The following is a 21,604-nucleotide window of genomic DNA, read 5'->3' as shown; positions in this document are numbered from 1 at the left end:
GGAAGGAAGGAAGGAAGGAAGGAAGGAAGGAAGGAAGGAAGGAAGGAAGGAAGGAAAAACAGAGGGGAGGAGGGAGAGAGGGAGGGAGGAAGGGAAGGAGGTGTTGTAGGAGGCCCTACTGTGGACCAGGCTCTTTACTGAACACTGGAATCCAGAGCCAAATGGGTCTTACCCCTCATGTGGACCAGGAAATTTGGGATCTAATTATAACCCAGGATAACCTGATGGGGAGGCATAAGGACAGCAGACTTGAACTTGAGGCTCAGGAAGACTTCTTGGAGGAGGCAGCCTTCAGTTTTGGCAGCGTAGTCGCCTTTCCACATGTCTGGAGATGGGGAGCACACTGGTTGTGTTTGCAGTCAGCTGACTTGCCCTCCAACCAGTTCTTAGCACACTGGCTCTAAGCTGGGCCTCAGCCCTGGATCCCAGCAGCACAGCCTTCTACACCAGCCAGCAGGTCTCTCTCGACTTTCCAACCCCACCCCACCAGCAGCCAGAGAGCAATCTTCTGAAACAGAAATCAGACCGCATCACTGCCTAGCCTAAAACCGTCCGGTGGCTCTCCAGGGGCTCTTAGGACAAAGCCCAGACTCCATACTGCAGCCTTGGAGGCTTGGCCAGGCCTAGCATCACTGACCCTCCAGGGAGGGATTGCGACTCATTGGAGCCTCTACTGGCCTATGTGGCTTCTTGAGGGTTCAGGGAGGGCTCCAGTACAGAGGAATGCCGCCACCTGGGCTGCAGGGGATGGGCGGTGCAGAATGATGGGCTGAGGTGTCTAGGAGCTGGCCCTGTGTGACCTGGTCTCTTGGTCCCTTTAGCGCCATACCTCAGTTCCTCCATCAGTACAATGAAGGGACCACCTTGATGATGTCACCAAGAGTCACATCCAAAGTGCTGGGGCACCTGGAACTTTTATGCAATTCCGTACCAGAGTTGGCCAGGACCGTAGGGCAGTTTCTGGGAGTCCCATCTGTGGTAAAAGGACAAGCCTGCTCCCTGGAGGGGGCTTGGGAGGCGACCCCACTTTGTGTAGTGGACAGCCTACCTAGCGGCTGTGCATCCGAAAGGTTGTGTGCGTGTGGGGGGCTTGGGCTCTGTGTCTTCCCCTTCCGACTTCACTGTGCACCTGCTGTGCAGTCTTTGGTCGGTCGCTGCTCCCTGTACCCTGGGACCTCAGCTGGTGAGGTGAGTTCCTGAGGATCCCTCCTCAGTGCAGCTCAGACCTGTTGAGTGGGCTGATGGAAGGGGAACAGTAATTTCCCCCTGAGGCTCAGAGCATTTGTGTTGACAGATGTTATAGTTGAGGCCCCCAGGCATGGGGGCAGGCCAGAGCTGGAGCCTCACTAATGTACCCACCTCTGGCTGTGTGGCTTTGAGCCACTCACTTTCCCTCTCTGAGCCTCTGCTTCCAGTCTCCAGGCTCTCTAGAGAGAATCAGTCTCTAGGCTCTCTAGAGTCAACTGTCAGTAGAAAAAAGGTGCCGAAGCAGAATCTGTAAGGAACGAGGAAGCATGGGTGTTAGCCCTTTTGGTAAACTTTAAAGAAGTAGGTTCTCTGCAAACTCCCTGTTTGCAGAGCTACCTGGCCCCACCAACTTATCCTCTGGCTGAGGGCCAGTGAGTCATAAGCCACTGCTTTGGCTTTGTTTTTTTTTTTTCAAAGTGTAACATTTCTAAATGTACTAGAATGTCATTATCTCACAAACCCAATTCATCAGATACAGTGACAAACAAGGCTGCCTCCTGTTCCTGCTCTTCCCAAGGGCCACCAGGGCTGTCTTGGTCCCTCTCGAGATGATCGTGTATGTGTATATAGGCAAGGATATTTCCAAGTTTGGATTCTTTTTTTTTTTAATTTAAAAATGCCACATCCATTTATTTATTGCATGTGTATGTTTGCATGTGTGGACATATGTGCCATGGTATGCATGTGGAGGTCAGAGGACAACTGGAAGGAGTCAGTTATCTCTGCAGCATGTGGATCCCTGGACTGAATCTCAGGTCGTCAGGGCTGGTGGTAGATGCCTGTACCCACTAAGTCATCTTGCCATTACAGGTTTAATTTTACACAAAATATATTGTCTATAATTTTTTAAGTTGCATGCATGTATATGTCCTATAAAATTCACCCATTTCAAGTGCACATACGTGGCTTTTACCATGTTCTGAGCCATCATCACAATCAATTTTTAGCATGTTTTTGTTACTTCAGAAAGATCCCCCATATCCCTAGAGCAACCATTCCTTGATGTTCTTGGCCCCTCCCTGATGCTGGCAGCCATTAATCTGCTTTCCATCCCTGCAGACTCTCACCTTCTCCCAGCATAGGTAGGTGTTCTTTTGTGACAGACTTCTTTCCATTGTATTTTTAGGGTTCTGACATGTGTCAGTCCTTCATTCCTTTTAATTGCCAAGTAATATTTTATCTTATAGACATACCATATTTTATGCCAGCTGATGAACACCGGTTGTATTGGCTGGTTTTGTGTTAACTTGACACAAGCTAGAGTCGCCAGAGAAGAAGGAGCCTCAGGTGAGGAAATGCCTCCATGAGATCCAGCTGTTGGTCATTTTTCTCAGTGAACAATGGGGTAGGGCCCCGCCCATTGTGGGTGGTGCCATCCCGGGCTTGTGGTCCCAGGTTCTATAAGAAGGAAGCCTTGAAGAGCAAGCCAATAAGCTGCACCCTCCATGGCCTCTATGTCAGCTCCTGCCTCCAGGTTCTGGCTCTGCCTTAGTTCCTGTCCTGACTTCCTCTAACGACGGACTATGATCTGGAAGTATTGGAAGTATAAGCCAAATAAAACCTCTCCTCCCCACTTGGTTTTTAAGTCATGGTGTTTTCACTGCAGCAGTAGAAACCCTGACTAAGACATGAATTATTTCCATATTTTTTCCCATCATGAGTAGTGTGGCTCTGAACATATTTGTGCATATTTTAGTGTGCATGCACTTTTCAGTTTTCTTATACGTAGGAATGGACACATGGCTACTCCATGTTAAAGCGTCTAAAGAACTGCCCCTTTTCCAAAGGCTTGCCATTGTCATTCTGTTAGCATCTCGGCCATGATGGGCTTATAATTCCTCTGCATCCTTGACAACACTTGTTATTCTCTGCTGTTCGGGCTAGACCACTGTAGCAGGTGTGAGGAATCTTACTGTGGGTTTGATGTGGCATGTCCCAGCAGCTGATGATGCTGACAGTCTTTGGGTCATTTTATGCTTGATTTAGAGGACGGTCTGCTCATATCTTCTGCTCAGTAAAAAACAAAATTAAAAAAAAAAAACCCAACTGCTGTCATTTTACTATTGAATTATGAGAGCACTTATACATTCTAGATACATGTCTGTCTCAGATGAACTATTTATAAATATTTTCTTTTAGTTTGTGTGTTGTCCTATCTTTCTCCCTTCTTGTTCTTCCTGCTCCTCCTCCCTTCCTTTCTCTTATTTTCAGTGCTGTGGGTTGAACTAGGGCCTCATACATCTTAGGCAAGCATTCCACCACTGAGACGCAGAGGTTCATCCTAGAGGTTTTGCTTTTTGTTTGTTTGGTTTTGGTCTTTGGTTTTTCGAGACAGGGTTTCTCTGTATAGCCTTGGGTGTCCTGGAACTCATTCTGTAGACCAGGCTGGCCTCAAACTCAGAGATCCACCTGTTTCTGCCTCTCGAATGTAGACACGTTCCGCCACTGCCCATCCTACTTTATTTTTATTTGTTTATTATTTTTTAAATATTTATTTATTTATTATGTATACAAGGTTTTGTCTTCATGTACACCTGCACTCCAGAAGAAGGCATCAGATCTCATTATAGATGGTTGTGAGCTACCATGTGGTTGCCAGGAATTGAACTCAGGACCTCGGGAAGAGCAGTCAGTGCTCTTAACCTCTGAGCCATCTCTCCAGCACCCTATTTTTATTTTTTAAGCCAGGATCTCAGTAAGTTTCTCAGGCAGGTCTTAATATTTTTTTTTAACATTTACTTATTTTGTGTAGGTGTGGATGGGAACATGGGGACAATTTGTGGGAGTTGATTCTCATATGGGTTCTTGGGATACAATTCAGGCCATTAGTCTGGGGAGCAGGTATCTTTACCACCTGAGTCATCTTGCCAAACCATCCTGCCAACCTCACCAGATAGGTGTTGACTTGTGATCCTCCTGCCTCAGCCTCCTGAGTAGCTGGGATTACAGGTCTGCATTCCCAAGACAGGACAAGTCAGTTAGTTAGTTCTCTCTCTGTCTCTGTCTGTCTGTCTGTCTGTATGTGTGTATGTATGTGTGTGTATCTGTCTCTGTCTCCCTTTGTGTGTGTGTTTGTGTTTCAGCAGAGTTTTAATATATCACTTGATCTAGCCTCAAACTTGTGAGTCCCCTGCCTTCTCCTGAGTCCTGCTTTTATTTTCTTGACCACTCTAAATCAGTGTCCACTGAAGCACAAAAGTTTCAGATTTTGATGAAGTCCAATTTGTCTGATTTTTCCTATTGCTTACACTCTTGGTGTCACATCCAAGAACAATTGCCTAATTCAAGGTCACAGAGATTCATTCCTGTTTTCTTCTAAGAGTTTTAGTCCCTACGTTCTTCAGGTTGTTTTTTTTCTCCTAAGCAGTAAATCTGTGCACTGTTGGCACAAGAGCAAGTAAGAGCATAAAAGGGTGTTCTCATTCTTTTTTATAGCTGCATAATATTCAACTTTATGGACATACTATAATTTATTTACCCCATTTTCCACTGATAGACATTCAGAAATCTTTTCAGTATTTTGCTCTCACAAGACTTCAACGAACATGTGTGAATATAGATGTCCACTCGACACTAGTGAGTACAGTGAGGAGTGGAATTGCTGGGTCCAAGCGTGACTGCTTTTGGCTATGGTGTCACATTTCTCTCTGCTGACATGAGGCACCAGCCTTCACTAAAAGCCATGTCTAAAACGTGAGCCAGTCACTGATCACTCTGGCTGCCTTGTGTCAAGCATTCAAACGTGTACTTGGTCCTAAACAATGATCCTGAAAGCCAGAGTGAAAATCCACACCTCGCCCGGATCTGAGGTCACACGCTGTGTGTGGCTCTTGACTCTCCATCCCTCCCACTCAGTTCCTGTGTCTTCAGAGGGCCTGGGCCACGTCAGAACTAACTCCCAGAGGGATAAGATTGGCCTGGAGAGTTGGAGGTCACACTCGTGTGAGCACACAGTGTGCACAACTGAGCCTTACCCCAGCATAGAAGTCTAACTTCCTGTCAGGTGAGACTGGGTTCAGTGCTAGCTCAGTCAGTGTCTCCTTACCGGTGCCTCCGCCTCCTCATGTGAGTGCTGCCCTCTGGGTTACAAAGCACTGACTGCTGTCGCTTTCCCTGTTTGAAAAGCACCGGAGGACATAGAAGGAAAGAAATATGGTGGCAGTGTGTGTGTGTGTGTGTGTGTGTGTGTGTGTGTGTGTGTGTTTGTATGTGTATGCTTGGGAGTGTGGGTATGTGGTTGTGTGTGTGTGATGCCTTCCAGAGAGAAGAAGGACGTTTGAATGGATCATGGAGGGATGGTTTTGAGCAGGCAGTGGTCTTCTAGGCAGGGGATGTGTGACACAATGTTTTCTGGGGAGACGTAGCACATGTGTCCAATCTACTCACCCCAGCTAGGAAACACACGATAGACTGAAGTACAGATTCCACCAAAGTCCAGTTTGGTGAACCAATGACTTTATTGAAGTTACTTATAGTAATATGGGTGAGGAGTTACTTATGGGGACAGAAATGACTCAAAGGCCACTGAGTCACCAAAGCCCACCCAGCATGGGTGACAGCTCCCAAAGCAGAGAACCTGAAGCACTCTGCACAGCCTGAAGACAGTGCAACAGGTTGGAGAGTGTCCTTTCTAGGAGCCTCCGTTGATCTAAACCCCTTCTAGGCAGCGTGGCTGGCTTAGCTTCTTCCAGGCAGCTACTGCTGGCCTCAGAGTCTCCTGTGCATCTTAGTGTCACCCCTCCTCTGAGAAGGACTCTCTTGGCTTTTATTGCTTACCCTGGCAGGGAGGGGCCTAGTGGATCTGGTCAGTTTTAGGGACTTCCTGGAGCTCTTCTGAGTTGTCTGACTCTTACATTCTTCCTGTTCCCCTCTCCTGAAGTGATCCCTGAGCCTTGGAGGAGGTAGCTATAGATGTCCAAGAAATAGAATACTGCACAGATGCTTCACCAACGGTTATGATTTGAGGCTGATAACAATGTGATCTACAGGCATAAACACATGTTTAGAAGGCAGTTTGCCAGGTACATTACATATATCTAGAAAAAAATCATAGAAGTTGCTTCTCTGTTGGGACTGATGACCTCGCCAGCCACAGATTTTTGTTCTGGCTTACAGGATCAGGCTTGAACTCCCTCTTGTGGGTCCGGCCTTACATCCAATTGGAAGGCTGTTGGTCTTACCCTGTAGCCGAGCTACTATTACTTAAGCAAGCCGATTCTGCCTGGCCTGTTGGTTTTTTAGCAGGCAGGGTCCATAGTCAAGTGGGGTGGGGGTGGGGGGGTCAGGTTTGCCTTGATCCCAGGGTGGGAGTTGTGGGAGTCACCAGAGTAGCTTGAAGGCCTGGAGGCCTGGGTGACATCAGATGCATAGGTAGAAGCTAGGGAAGGGCCATGGGGTTGGCAGTCCTGGTTAGCACGTCCCCATCCACAAACTGAACAGTTGTCCCTCTCCAAACCTTATTTCTTCTTGAGAAGAGGCCTGAATGGTACTGAAGAATGATGGTTCAGGGGTCAGGAAGCCCTGGTTGGTTGCTAGCTCTGCCACTTATGAGCTATGTGACCTTGGTCATTTTTGTCACTTAGCCTCTCCTGTATGTAGTTTACTCAGCCATAAAAAGGGGTTGTCGCTGCCTGCTGGCCTCACAGTGAAGAGCGTGAGGCTCTCAGGCTCATGCTTGCACTCAGCGGGTTTGTGCTTGGCACACAGTGCACACTGCATGTGGTGGTTCGTGCAGGGAAGAGGCTGTGGTGGTAGCACATGCCTCTTGTTTCTGACTGGGAATGCCAGTGTGCTCTGAGCACATGGCTGCTTGGGCTCTCTGAAGAGCTGAGGGGTCATTGCTCATCACTTGTCTTTTCAGCAAATGAGTTGTGGGCACTTGCTTTATACCAGGCCCTGGAAGATAATGTGGGACCATCTCACAGAACCTTGACTGGACCCAGGATGCTAAAAGCCAAAGTCATCACTTCCTTTTTTTTCACACTTTTTTTCTGTGTTCCATGTGCTCTGGACCAGGTATCACACTTGCTAACTACGTGCCTTGCTTCTGAGCCACAACTCCAACTTGGGATTTTTTTTTCTTTTTCTTTTTCTTTTTTTTTTTTTTTTTTTTTTTTTTTTTTTGAGAAGGTCTCATTACATAGCTCTAGCTGACCTGGAACTCACTGCGTAGACCATTCTGGCTTCGATCTCACAGAGGTCTGTCTGCCTTTGCCTTGAAGAGCTGGGGTTGGTGTACATCACCATACCCAGCCAGGAAGTATGATTTTAACATAGTGTCTTATCATTCAGGCTTTTGCAAAGCTTCAAAATCTGGATGGAAGGATAATGGGGATGGTGTGACTTGCTCTGTGCTGCCCTTCGCACAGAACAGCCCCAGTGAGTGAGAGAAGAGGCTAGCCCTGGACCACTAGCTCATGCTTCTTCCCAGTTCCTATAGTTCCCAGTGTTGGCAGGTGGTAGGATGCCCTTGGATACTGGATAGAGCTCAAAGATGAAACAGATAGGAAGTGGGCATGTAAGAGAGGAGAATCAAGATTCCCTCCAGGTGCCTGGCCTGAGCAAGAGGCCCTGGAGAAGGCTCCTGGTTCAGCAGGCTGAGTCGTGAAGGCTGGGACTCTGGACCAAATGGCCAGTGCTTGCTGGGCGAGTGCATGTCTCCCCTGGTCTCCCAGAGAGTGCCTGCTTTCAGGGCTGTCCAGCTGACTGTCCAGAGGCAGAGGAAAGGCCAAAGCTGTTGGTGTGAACCTGGGGTCGCTCTGAGATGACCAGGAGATAGACAAGATCTCAAGACTGATCACCAAGGATGCTAACAAAGAGATCATAAGTTCAGGCTTCCTCTTTCTGTGGAATTCTTCAACTTTTTAGTATTAGCAATAAATTAAAATATTTAGCGAACTCCCACAGGTCCCTGAAATATGTCCACAGCCCCCATTTGGGCCTGTGGCCTCCTGGTTATGGTCTGTGGTGTGTATGGGTTAAGTCAGACTGCCTGGATCAAGTCCAAGTTGTGTATCCCTGTGCGAGTGAGTGACAGTCCTGAAGAGCTTCCCCTTCCTCATCTGGAAAATGGGAACAATCACAGTGCCACCTCCTGGTGACATAGTAGTTTCCAGACTGAGAGTTCAAATAACCCTATTCAGGATGGCTTTTGTCAGTGACCAGGGTGTTTGAGCTGGCCTGGGACTGGCATCTTGTCTCTGCTGTTGACTTGCTGTGTGAACTTGGTCTGGTTTTAGTCCTCTTTGAGAAAGCAGTTTTTTGTTCTTGGAGTTGGAAGATGTCCTTAGTGCTTCTGAGGCCTCTGAGTGCCCCTCTAGCCACCACCCCTCCCTGCCTCTCACCTTCCAGCCGCACCTACCTGCCACTTCCCACCCTCTACCCTGTCACCAAAATGATCTTTCAAAAGCCACAGATCTCAGCACGGCCTTTTCCTGCCTGGAGAAAATTGCTGTGGATGTCCCATTGCCTTTAGGAAAAAGCCTCAGAGTCCTGGCCTGGTGTGGGCAGGAGGGGCTGGCCCTCGCCTCTCTTCTTTTCTCCCCTCCCACCACCCCTGCTTGTATTCTCACTGCATACAGTCTCTGTTCCCACCTGATGGCTGCATGTCCCATGGTGCTGGCATCACCACCTGCTGACACAGTCCACATTCCCACACAGTCACATCTACCCCACTTCCAGTTACCTAGAGTCTGTGTTTCTCGGATCCAACACTTCCTTTCTCCCAGTGATCTGCCCACGGATCTAAAGCCTCCTTGTTCTCCTTCTTATCCCTTTATCCATAGCCCCTTTTCTATGAGCAGTCAGAAGGATTCTGTTGGCTCATGCTTATCACTTGGGAGGCTGAGGCAGAAGGATTGCTGCAAGTTCCAGACTAGCCTGGTCTATATAGTGAGTTCTAGTTCACTCTGACCTAAAGTGTGATACCCAACCCCAAATAAATAAATAAATAAATAATAAGGAAGAAGGAAAGAATTGTTTGGATGGTGTCTCTACCTGCTTAACATTTCTCTGTGGCTGGGAGTAAGGTATACACTAAGCACAGCTTCCTTGCTATCCCATGTATTGCTTGCTACCTGTGATGGGGGCTGCCTTCCCACCTACCAGCCTCTTGCCCAGGCTGCTTGCCTTTAGAGTGACATGAACATTGCCACTTCAACAGAGTCTTTGTGGCCACCACACCTCCCTGACAGGTAAGAATCATTCCTTCTAGTGACCAGGCTACAAAATCTGCCTGGTTACACATAGGCATTCTTTCTGTTGGCAAAATGGTCCAGGCATATTTACATCGTTCTCTATGAAGACTCATTTCACACAGCCTCCTCAAGATCATCCATTCTCACAGCATCTTCAGGCAGCAGCGATGGTGGCTTCTGTCAGCTGGGTTCTCCTGCTGGGTCCCCACACTCAGTACATCCCTCACAGAAGCTGCTGGAGGCGGGAACTGCAGGAAGGAGAGCTGTCAGTCTTGGAGTCTGGCCTGTGCTAAGTGCTTAAACTCGCTCTGGCCTTAATCTTCAGAACCCCATGGGGTCAGCTCCCCTAAAAGCTCCATTTTAAAGAGAAGCCAATGGAAGTTTGAAGAGATTTAGTCATGTGCTGGAGATCACCAGCCAGTCGGCCTGAGGGGGGCCCAGTAGTGAGTACCGGCAAGACTATATATAGCACCTTTCACATGCCGGGTTGAGTCCTGCGCACATTCCATCCTCTCTGGGACGTCCACTGCATCCCAGCTCAGGGCTGGGAAAATGAGGTACAGATACTTGGGAAGCCAGTCAGAAGAGGGTGAAGCTTTGGCCTGTGTCCTCTGGGGCCTGCACATCCCTGCCACATGGTATATTGAGGCATTTCAGAATGCTCCCTCTGACCTGTCTGGGAGGTTATCACCCCAGCACCAGGCTAGCCTTCAACCCTGGGAGGTTCTGGCTAGTGGCTGTGTAATGAAAGAGGGAACAGGTAGTTGGGGGATATGGACCCTGCCCCAGCCATTCTGCATCTGTTTCCTGCAACCCAAAGATGCAGCCATCCCTGTCCTAGCCACAGTGACCCCCAGCACCCTCTTGCCCAGACATCCCTAGGGAAGGAGCAGATCCATAAACATGAGGCTCCCCAGGGGCTTGGGAGGGGCACTGGGCGCTGTACAAGTCCTCAATATTATTGCTTTATTGTCATTTAAATGGAGCCTGCCTCAAACAGGCCACCCAGTTCTAGCCACCAGTGCTGGACAAAACCTCCATTGAAAAGCCAATTACAATCACTCCATCTAAATTGTCATGGATTTGTATAGAAAATTACATCTCCATTTAGTCCTGAAGCAACGTCCTGGGCATGGACAGAGGGGAGGCTGGCCCATTTACCTCGCCAGCTCAGCGCGGGTGCCTTGGGCAGAGAAAAAGCCCAAGCTGCCGGTCTTGGCTAGCCCAAGAACAAAGGCCAGTTTGTGGGGGACCAAAGAGAAGCTGGGCCTCTGAGGGCGTCTCAGATTCCAGGCCTGGGCCGATGGACCCTGCACTGCCAGCTGGTCTCCCCTGCTGGCAGCTCTGGCCAGACAAGCTTCTGACAGCCGGCTTTAGGCGGTCATCAGCCCTGCCACTATCCAAGGGGCCTGGAGCTTGGCTCATGTCCACACTGCCAGGAAATGAAGGTTAGCCTGGGTATCACTGGCCTGAGATCTTGAGTGTGGGTTATCACTCACTCATTCATTCATTCGTTCGTTCGTTCGTTCATTCATTTGTTCATTCATCCATTCAACACTGTTGCTAAAGGGTCTTTGGGCAGTATGAAAAGAATAGTAACATGAAAATGAGCTCCAGCCTTAGGGTGTCCTGGGTTCCAGCCCACACTCTGTCCATAGTACTCTTTTCAATTCTGAGCACCTACTCTGTGCCACAGAACAGAACACAACTGAAGCCAGGACAAATGCTGTGTCTCCTTGTCCCTTAAAGCCAAAGGGAGATGTGCTCTTCTGTAGAAGACCCAGACTCTGAAGAAATGAACAGGAGCTGCCTGGGTTTTTGTGAAAGAGTCGTGTGAGAGACAGTTCTAAAGGCCTAAGCCAGAAGGGCACTCCAGGCTGAGGAAGCAGTACATGCATGCACAGGGCCAGTTGGGATGGCTGGAACAGCAGAGTAAGTGACTGGGGCTGCTTCTTTGAGACTCGGTTTGTTCATCTGTAATATGTGCACAATGATGGTACTATCCCAGCTGTTCTCACTAGGGTTAGTCCAAGGCCCTGCCCAGGCACACCCATGCTCACCTAGAGCGCCTGTGCTTGAAGCAAAGGGCTCTGGTGCCACGTACTGTGAGTGTGACTGCATTTAATTGTGTGTGGGACTGTCCCATGAATACATATGGTTGTGTGGCTGTGAGGTCATGTGTTCATGTATGCAGCTATGACTGTAATCATGTGTTCACAGCCAATCATTACCATGGCCAGTGCTCTTAGACTGACTATGTGTGGACTGTGTCCCATGGCCTAAAGATGTCTGTCTGTCCCAGAGGAACACCTGGCTGGAATGGCTGGGGCAGGGCAGGTGGGTGCTGTAGGTGAGGAGGGCAGAGTCCTCATCCTCCCCCACCCGGTCCTACCAGGTAGACTGGCCAGTGCAAAAACAGCCCCGCTAGGGATTGCTCTGTGTACAGAAAACAAGTTCTTCTGGTATCAGCTCAAGTTTGGCAGGAAGTGGCTTTTGGGTGGCAGGAAGTTGGATTCGGCTCATATCAGCACAGACCGAGGAGGCAGGAGAGCAGTTATCTAGGGTTAAACAGAGTTACCAAGAAAAGGGGCCCCCAACTCCCCATACCCGATAGTGTTGAGGGCCAGCCCACTCGTCCTGGTCATTTGGGATGAAGCTGGTGAAGGGTTGGAAGAAAGATCTGCTCCCAGTCGAGTGTCTACTGCATTGAATACCCAGACAGCCCCTTATCTACCTGTCATTATCCCCTTTTGGTCCATTCGTAAATACAGACAATAATAGGCAGACTTGTTTAGGGTCACCAAAGCAAGGAGCTCACAATTGCCTAAGGATCAGAAAACCTAAGCAGAGGAACAGGGAAAAGAGCCACAAAGCAACTGGACAGAGCAGGTGGTCGCTCACAGGGTGATGTGAGGATTGGTGGAGACCCGTAGTGTACCTGCCCACAGCGTGCAAGGCCACCCCATGGACCTCACAGCTGACTATGAGGTTCGGAACCCATTCCCCAGATGTGGAGCCAGTAGGACCCAGAGAACCTCACTTGTTGAGCTAAGCCTGGAATCTAGGTCTGATTCCAAAGCACGGGTTTTTTCCAGGTCACTTCCTTGTGCCCAGCTTCTAGGGAAGCACAGTGGCCGTCTACAAAGCTATGCCCCATGCCATGGGCTGTTCACCTAGATGCCCTGCTGAGGAATTGACCCAGTTGTCCAGTGGCAAGCCAGGGTCAGACTGGAACAGGGTGGCTGCTTTTACCATGCAACAGGAAATGCTCAGTTCTGGCAGTGCACACAAAGCAAGTCAAGGTCCTGCCCTTGGGCTGGGACTCACTCACTGGAATGGGTTCTGTAACTGGCCAGAAACTGAGTTCTCCCAAGGCCCAGTCCTATACCACCTGTGTCCCCTGACCCCTCCTAGAGCCCCTGGCAAGGAGGCTGCTGGTCCTGTTCTCGTCCCCAAAGCAGCACCAGGCTGCTCCCTGGCTGAGATGCTGATTTGAAACTCAGTTTGCATGTCGTTTGCACATTACTCAGTGTGTGTCAGAAGGTACGAACATCTCCCTTTCCGGGAGAGGGCTGCCTGCCGGAGGCCCCCCTGCCCTCCTCCAGACAGCAAAAATGCCAGCCGGCTAGACGGGAGCTACGCCCTGGCCTCTGACAGCACCCGCCTGCTGCCACCTCCCCCATTCCCTCCTCGAGCCAAATTTAGGCTGCTCTGCTACTGAGAGATGGGGAGAGAGGAGGCAGGAAACCATGAGATGGAGGCTGCAAAGCCAAGGCCCATATAGGGCGGGGCCGCTCCAGGGGTCCCCCTGTCTCTAAAGCCCTGGGCTGAGGGGTCCCCCCAGTTTTCCCCTACTGGAATGAAGCCCAGTCGGGGAACACTGGGTTCTGTGCTGCAGCCTGGGGTGCTGGCTGCCTTGTCCATGATGGCAGAGGGAGAGAGAGAGGGAGAGAGAGAGAGAGAGAGAGGAGGTCATGGCCAGGGCAGTGGGGAAGGGATCAAATAGCGTCCTCCTGCCCCAGACACTCGCCGCCACTGGGTCCTGAGAGCTGGCTCTGCTTATCTGTACTTCCTGCCTCTCCTTGGCATGGCCCCTGATTGTGGGGTCGGGGGCTGTGGGTCCATCTGAGCCTGAGGAGAGTGACCTCGTCCCCAAAGGTTCCATCACCCTCTCAGGCCAGCTTCCTAGAGGCTTTGGTTTGTCTTAGTTTTTCTGTCTGTGAAATGGAGAGGGAATGACTTCCAATGGCTGTCTGTGCTGAGACCTAGGGTTTCTGGAAGGCTAGACAAAAATTAGGAACAGTGGTTTCAGGCCTAGAAGCTTCTTGGATTTTTCAGTGATTAGCACTTGTAACAACACTGGAGACAGGACTTGAGTAGGCTGAGCCAGGAGAAATGGGAAAGGTGTGAGCTGGATTGCAGCCACCTCAAATCCATGGGTGGGTTAATAGACCCCAGTCGCTGGGGCATGGCTCCTGGAGTAGGGCTGCCTGGGTTTGAAGGCATTAGTTTTCTGCATCTCTTTTCTCACCTGCAGGATGGTAGTAATAAATTCCCCAGGCTGCTGGAAGATGAAACGAGGCAGTGACTGTTGGGCACATAGTAGGTGCAACTCGATGGCAGCCACCCGTGTAATTGTTTTGTCCCCCCAGAGCGGTTGGGAGGTCCCTGGGTTGTAACAAATGTGGATATGAAGGGAAGGCATTGTAGTTCCTTGGCCAAATGGGATCCATGAGGATGGGTGTTCAAGTCTGCATGACCCTGGGCAAATGGCCACACCCCGCTGAGCCTTGGGAGAGGAGCAGCGGAGCGCTTACCAAGGAGGGTCTGGGAGGACTACACGAGCTCAGGCTTGGCATAGCGCCTGGCACATAGCGGGCTCTCCCTGAAGGAACCAGTGGTACCGCCCCGCACAAAGGACAGGTGGGCAGCGTCGGGCTGGAGGGCGGAGCAGGGCAGGTGTGCGGAGAGCGAGGAGGCGGGGCAGGAGCAGGAGAAGGAGAGGGTGGGCGGGCGCGCGCGCAGCAGGTGCGCGTGGGATGGGCGGGGCCCCCGGGCGGGCGGGGTCTCCAGGTGCGCGGGCACGCGCCAGGAGGCGGGTGGCCTGGGCCCACGGACGCAAAGCGTCCCTGTGTCTTTAACGCCCCCTCCCCGCGTCCCCCCCACCCCTTTGTGCACCCCCCCCAGCCGGGCTGCAGCCGCGGAGCCGTCCCCCCTGCACTGACAGCTGGTATCTAATTACTGTGTGAGAATGGAAAGTCAGGCTGTCCCAGCTCCGGGGAGAGGGGATTAACGTCTCCTGCAGAATACACTTCCTCTGGTGGGTTGCCATGGTTACTCTCATTACCTGCCTGCCCGCGAGGAGCCGCGCGAGCCGCTCCAGCAGGCCCTCCGAACCCCGGCCGGCACGCGCGCGCGCGCGCGCGCGCACGCGCACGCGCTTGTCTTCCCGCCCCTTCCCTCCGGGGGCGCACGCGCGTGCGCCGTGGGGAGCGCGAGCCGTCTCACCCCTGCCCCGCCCCCCGCCCTAGCAGCTGTCAGCGGCGCGCGCGGCCCGCCAGCCCCTGCGCGCGCTGTCAACAGTCATTAGCGCGCGGGCCGCGCCCCTCCCCCTCGGCCCCCCAGCCCGGGGTGGGGCCCGCACCTGGGGCCCCCTGCTCGTTAGCGCACCCGGGCCGCCCGCTTCGGTCCGGAGGGAGCCGCCCGCGGGGCCTATCGGGCTCAGAGCCTCCTCCTTCTGCCTAGAACCCTTTCAGCGGTCGGTCCCCATTCCCAGTCCTCGGCTGAGACACCCAGGGAGGCGGGTCCCCAGAGTCTCGGAGGGCGCCCCTCTGCAGTGGTGACGACAGCGGTCATTTATAAATATCTCGAGAGGGCAGGCATGTTTGTGCTTCATTTGGGGTTCCCGCAGTCCCCCTGTAAGGTAGCGAAAGCCGTGATGGATATGGTGTCCTTTCACAAATGAGGAAACTGAGGCTCAGCTACTCATCCTCTGAGGGCAGGGCTGGATTGTCCTCAGGCTCTGCCTCACTTCAAGGAGCACCCTTATTGCTCAGATCAGCCAGACCCTTGCAGCCAGTACCCGACCCTGCCGTGTCTCCAAGGGAAGGCTTCATCCCTTCCTGTCACCTATTTCCCCAGCCCTTCTCATTCCCCAAAGGGTTGCTTTGGCCCGGGGCACTCCCTCCCTTTCCCCTTTAAAGAACACCCGAGTTAAAGCCAAAAGAAAGAGGGGGGAAAAAGAAGAGCAGAAAATGGAAAAAAAAAAAAAGCTACTGGGAGTAGCTCAAAGGATGTGGCGTCCCGCGCTGTGGTTTGGCCTTCCATCTCAGGCACTTTCTCTGTGGCCCTGGGTGTGCATTTCGGTCCTCCGGCGTGATTTGAAAGAAGATGGAGGTTCAGCGAAGCAGAAAGGAGGTCTTGGAATATGTGAGGCTCTTCCAGATGGCAGGTGCGACTCGATGGCAGTGCTCCGCACTAACAGTTGGATATTGAGCACAAGGGTGGAGGAGAGGCAGGTGCCACATTGAGTCCTCAGTGCCTTGCTTATGCATTTATTTATGGGAGGGGGGTTCCTCCCGCTGCCCCAGCCAGGTCTGCAGGCCTGAGGGCCGGAGAATTCTCCTGTGAGCCTTGTTTTGAAGGAATTGCTTGTTTTCAGTTAGGTCATATTTACAGTGAGGAGCTATAAAAATACTGTCACTTGTATTTGAGCAGGGCCCTCCTCTGCCATCTGACTGTCCCTTACAAATCATCGCCAGCTCCTCCTGGGGCTCTGAGAGAGATTTTGGAGGTTTGGGTGGTATTCTTTCATTCTACCTTTCCATCTCTATTTTGAGTGGTTTAAAATCTGCTCTCCACCTCCTTCCAGCCCCTCGGCAGTTTCTCTGCAGGGGCCCATTCCTCCCCCTTGGTTCTTCTTTTAGTTCCACTCAGGGTTGGAATAAGACTTTGGCAAGAGGCTCTCCTGAAACTTCCCAAACTCATGTCCTGGCCAAATTGATTAAAATGGGGCCCAGGCCCTATGAGATCTGGGAGGAGCATGCCCAGTGGCTTTTGCTGTGGTCTCAGCCTCTTTGCTGGCTGGCTTAGATGGCATGGACCCGCACCACTGAGTTTGCCTGTTCAATCAACCCCCTGAAGTCCCAAACTCCCACACAAGTGGAGCCAAAGGTTTTCCCCTTGGGGTGTGTTATGCTGGCTGATGCTGTCCTCTAGAAGCAATCCCGTTGATTTTCATGCCTCGTTAAGAGTTGGATTTGGAATGCACCAAGGGTGCATATTTTAAGGACTTTCTCTGTGGTTCCTTCCTCTCTTTTAGGAGAAACCCACTTGAGAAATGTCCCTGCTATTTAGCGGCATCTTCTCAACCATGGCCTGCTTGTGTCTGGATAGCATTGTCCCCTAGTACAGTGGTGATGCCATACTAAAAGGTGCCCCCTGGGCTTGAAACAGTCTTTCTACCTTGATAAGCTTTTAACTCATTACCAGCCGGCAACTTCACAGTTGTAGAGGTGGTGACAGAACCGCCTGCCATCCATCCATTAGCAATTGTACTATGCTTGCTATCAAGGCCGGGGTCAATTTAGTTGGCTTCTGTGGGAGATGGACAAAATTCCATCAGAGGGGTTTACCTAAGAGGTGCTCCCAAGGATTGCTGTGGACGCCACCTGGCAGGAGCCTAAGCTGCACTGGTTCCTCTCATTGGTCTGCAGCCCTGGACATCACAATCTCCTTTCAGTGAGTGAGTGAGCTGATCACTTGAGGAAACTGAGGAAGCCAGAAAACACCTGCCAAGACCCCCTGAAATAACTTTGCCAGTTTTCTTGAATTCATAGCAATATTGCCTAACAAGAGTCCTCTTCTCTACCCCATTAGAAAAGGGAGCCTTCTCTAGACATGAAAATATTAACATTAGAAGGCCCAGAAGCACAGAACACAGCTGCATTTAGTAAGCCAATGTCAGTTTCACTACTGCTTACCTCCATGTCTCAATCATAGAGACATCCTAATCAGCATTTCTAAACTCTTTTGCAGTACAGTCATTTGGGGATGGAAGGTATTTTAAAACCTTAGAGCATGGATTTGGTAGGCTGAAGTACACCATGAAAATATGTACTTTTTGTTTGTTTTTTGAGGCAGAGTCTTCTGTAGCTTAGGCTGGCCTTGAACTCCCTATATAGTCAAGAAATAGCCTTGAAGTTCTGATGCTTCTGCCTGCGCTCTATAAGTGCTGACATCACAGGTATAAGTCAATATGAACAGTCCATGTGGTGCCAGGGATTTAACCCAGCACTCTACCTACTGAGCCATATCCCCATCCCCAAAGCCCATTGCTGCTTGTGTAGGACCCACACTCGCAGGACCAGAGTTCTAAATATTTTGAAATGTCAGTTATGTGTAAAGTGGACATTTCATGATTGCTTCAGTTGCTTGCAGTCCAGCTTTTGGATCAGAACTCAAATGGGCTGGCTTTAAGGGGGTTGGCAATGTCTAAGAAGGTTGGTAGTTATCCAGTGTTTAAAATGAAGGCCATGTCCAGTTAGGTTAGCTTGGGTCTGGTTGGTTGTTCAGGAGTTTGGTGGTTCTAATAGATGGAGTATGTTACCATGGCTATGTTCTTCCCTACAGAAGAAAAGCCCTAGTGACCGGGTATTTTTCATGCCTTTTCCCAGGAAATGCTGTAGTTTGTTTCCGTTATCGCCACCTGGCATTTCTGGAAACTGGGAGAGTCAGGAGAGTCCAGGTCCCCTTGGATCCTATAAGTAAAATGAACTTCTTTGGTCAGGCCAGTGCACAGCTTGTTTAGAGCAATGGATTAAATGATCCTGACTTGGGTACTAGACAGAGGTGGGTTGGCAGGAGCATGTCAAGGCTGTGGGGGGACTGCAGAGACTGCTCAGTAGCAGACCACTCGCAAGGCCCTAGGCTCAAATTCTCAGTACGGGGTGGGGGTGGAGCATGGACAAGGTTCCCAAGGCTATCAGGAAGGCACTTTGTGTTCTCTTAATTAGCAGCTCTCTCCTCGTATTCCTGCCTGCATTCCCGGCTAGGGAAGGAATGCCCCTCCTGCAGCATTTAGCATAAAGGTCATTACCTTCATGGATTCAGGGCATGTCACTCTTTGTTGCCATCTTCCTGGGGTTCTGTTTGAAGACTAGACATACATTCCGGTGTTCTTCCATTCGAGTGTCACACACACACACACACACACACACAATGTCCAGCTGGCCACATCTCACTAGAGGACTGTCAATGTGCGCCTCTGCAAACCTTGTGTGATTTGAGTTCTGTTTGTTACAGGCCCTCCCTTACCAGAGGCAGGTAGATTACGGGACCCAAGGTTGAAAAGCAGCAACCAGTTTGTTTTTGTTTTGTTTTTGACAAGGTCTTCCTGTATGGCCTCCAGTCTGGAACTCACTATGTAGCCTTGGCAAGACTTGGCCTTAAACTCCTTCTTCAGCCTCCCAAGTGCTGGGATTACAGCTGTGTGCCACCACACCTGGCTGAGCAATCCATTTTTAAAGAGGGAGTTACTGATAAGTGCTCCCTTCAGGTTTCCCTGGGATAATTTGATGGTCACATTAGACCAGGTGCAAAGCCACTGCTTACCCAAGTGTGTCTAAGAATAGAGGTGGGAGGCCCGGGACAGGACAGGCACTAGATAATAGATTCTGCTCTTCTATCTGAGTCTATTCATTTTGTGTGTGTGTGTTGTGTGTTTTGAGACAGGGTCTTACATTGTAGCTCTGGCTGGCACAGAACTCACCCATAGACCCAGCTGGCCTCAAATTCACAGAGTTCCCCCTGCCTCTGCCTCTTAAGTGCTGGGATTAATGGTGTATACCACCTGACAACCATTATTTGTTTTTTGTTTGTTTGTTTCTGGTTTTTCAAGACAGGGTTTCTCTGTGTAGCCTTGGCTGTCCTGGACTTGCTTTGTAGACCAGGCTGGCCTCGCACTCACAGAGATCCACCTGCCTCTGCCTCCTGAGTGCTGGGATTACAGGTGTGCCACCATGCCCAGCCCCATTAGTTGCATTTTGAACTCAGAGAAAAACTTATTCCCAGTTTGAGGGCAGCCTTAGCATATCATGCACGGCATTCATGCACTCGGAGGTCAGAGGGCATTTGCAGGAGTCAGTTATTTTCTTCCAGCATGTGAGTCCCAGGGATCAAATCAGGTCATCAGGCATGGTGGCAGGTGTCTTTACCCACGAAGTCATCTCATGGTCTTTACCCACTGAGGCATCACGCTAGCCCCAAATTAACATTTTGTATGACAAGCATCTATTTTATTTTTTAAGTTTTGCATATGTGTGTTGTGTGTATGCACATGCATGTACATTGCATATGCCCATGTGCTCACATGGAGGCTAGTGAAGAACATCAGGTGGCCTACTCTGTCACTCTCCACTCTGTCCCTCGAGCTAGTCTCTTCACTGAACCTGCAGCCAGCAAGCCGCAACAATCCTCCAGTCTCTTCCAAACCAACAGCACTGGGCCTCAGGCACCTGAAAGACTGTCCCCAGCTTTTAAAGTGGATTTCTGTGCTTTCTGTGCTGTGTAGCAAGGGTTTTTACCCCTGGAGCCATTCACACAGCCTGGAAATTAATATCTTTTCAAAATTACGGTTTAGAATTAGACATGGTGGCTTACACTTTTAATGCCAGCACTCAGGAGAAAGAGGCAAATGAGTCTTTGTGAGCCAGCCTTGTCTATATAGTGAGTTCCAGGCCAGCAAATGCTCTACTCAAAATGACAAAACAAGTAATAAAGTTTAACAGAGGTATAGAAGATGAAACAGGTCGCAAGTCTGATTAATAGACATTTTAATGAAACTGCACGCCTGCATAGCCACACCCAGCCTGAGAACTAAAAACTCAGTTCTATTTATTCTTGAAGTTCATTGTTTTGTTTTTGTTTGTTTGTTTGCCATTGTAAACCTCTAGTTAAAAGTGTACTAGAGGAGGCTGGAGAGGTGTTTCATTGGTTGAGGGCACTGGCTGCTGGGACCTGGGTTCGGTTCCCAGCACCGACATGGTGGCTTGGTACAGAGTGCTGCAGCTGTATCTCATTTTGTCCTCCGAGAAGTCTCTGGGCAGTGGAGTGCTTCATCCCCCTTCACAGATGAAGGGCATGAGGCTCAAAGGAACAGGATAATGACTCGGGGCACAAGTCACCGGCATGGTGGAGCAGAGTGTGTTCAAATCAAGTTGTTCTGCCCCTGCCCCAGCTACCTGCTCAGCAGCAGTCATTTTTCAGTCACCTACCATGTGCCAGGCGTTTTTCTTGGTGTGAGCCAGCAGATGAGTTTCACACCTCCACAGGGCTGCTGTCCTTGAGCCTGCATCTTCTGGGGAAGGATTATCTTGGAGTTGTGTCTTTGGGTGTGTTGTCCAACCTCCTTCTACACTGTTTGTTCTTGGTCTCTGAAGCCCCCTAGGACCTTTCCAATCTTCCTATAGGGAGATGATGGCTGAGAGCTGGTGTTCCCAGATCTCTGTGAACCTCATACTCTGTGGACCAGAAAACACCTTCATGGAGCACTAGAGCTTGTGCCCTGAAGGCTCCCTTTGGCCTCTGTCCTCACCAGGGATGGGGAAGGTACGCAGGTGCCTTCCACAGCTCTTTGCTGCAAATAACTCAGCCTCCATTTTGGCATACCTTGTTGGGCCATCTGACAGTCTGGTAAGAGGCATGGGGTCCATGGCCACCGGGCTCCCAGCCCTGCCACATCCACATGGCCTCCAGCCTGTTTTTCTGTGCATCTCCCCACACAAAGAGCCTGGGTGCTGTGGCTGGCATTCAGCTGCTGGAGTGGGGAGGGAGAGGAGTGATGAAAAGCTTTTTCGAAAGGCCTGGGTGAAGGCAGGAGCCACCCAGGTGATGGGAGCTGGTCCCCTGGGACTCCAACCCAGGACCACAGTGAAAGGTTACTGCTAATTGGCAGGCTCCTGATGGGGCCGCATCTATTTAGCACTCCCCCTCCCCAGAGACTCTAGGATGGTCTTGGCACAGCGTGTGATTCGAGAGCTCTTTGGGAGTCTGGCACAATCTGTCTGAATTGTGAACATGGAGCCTCTTGGTTTCCTAATTTGTACTTGTGTTGTCGAGTTTCAATGCCCATTGTTGCTGGTAGATTCAGTAGCCCCCTCAGA

General features: G+C 50.6%; 1 protein-coding gene across 1 annotated transcript in view; it reads left to right on the top strand.

Annotated features, from left to right (window-relative positions):
* Positions 1 to 21,604, top strand: part of LOC129684748 (nucleolar protein 4-like) — a 57,301-nt gene that overhangs the window by 22,290 nt on the left and 13,407 nt on the right. The gene's annotated exons all lie outside the window — the stretch shown is intronic.

This window comes from Psammomys obesus, unplaced genomic scaffold, assembly GCF_907164565.1.
Source record: "Psammomys obesus unplaced genomic scaffold, mPsaObe1.curated_primary_1811, whole genome shotgun sequence".
Taxonomy (NCBI): domain Eukaryota; kingdom Metazoa; phylum Chordata; class Mammalia; order Rodentia; family Muridae; genus Psammomys; species Psammomys obesus.
The sequence above is the reverse complement of the archived record's forward strand: the minus strand, read 5'-3'. Positions and strand labels throughout refer to the sequence as shown.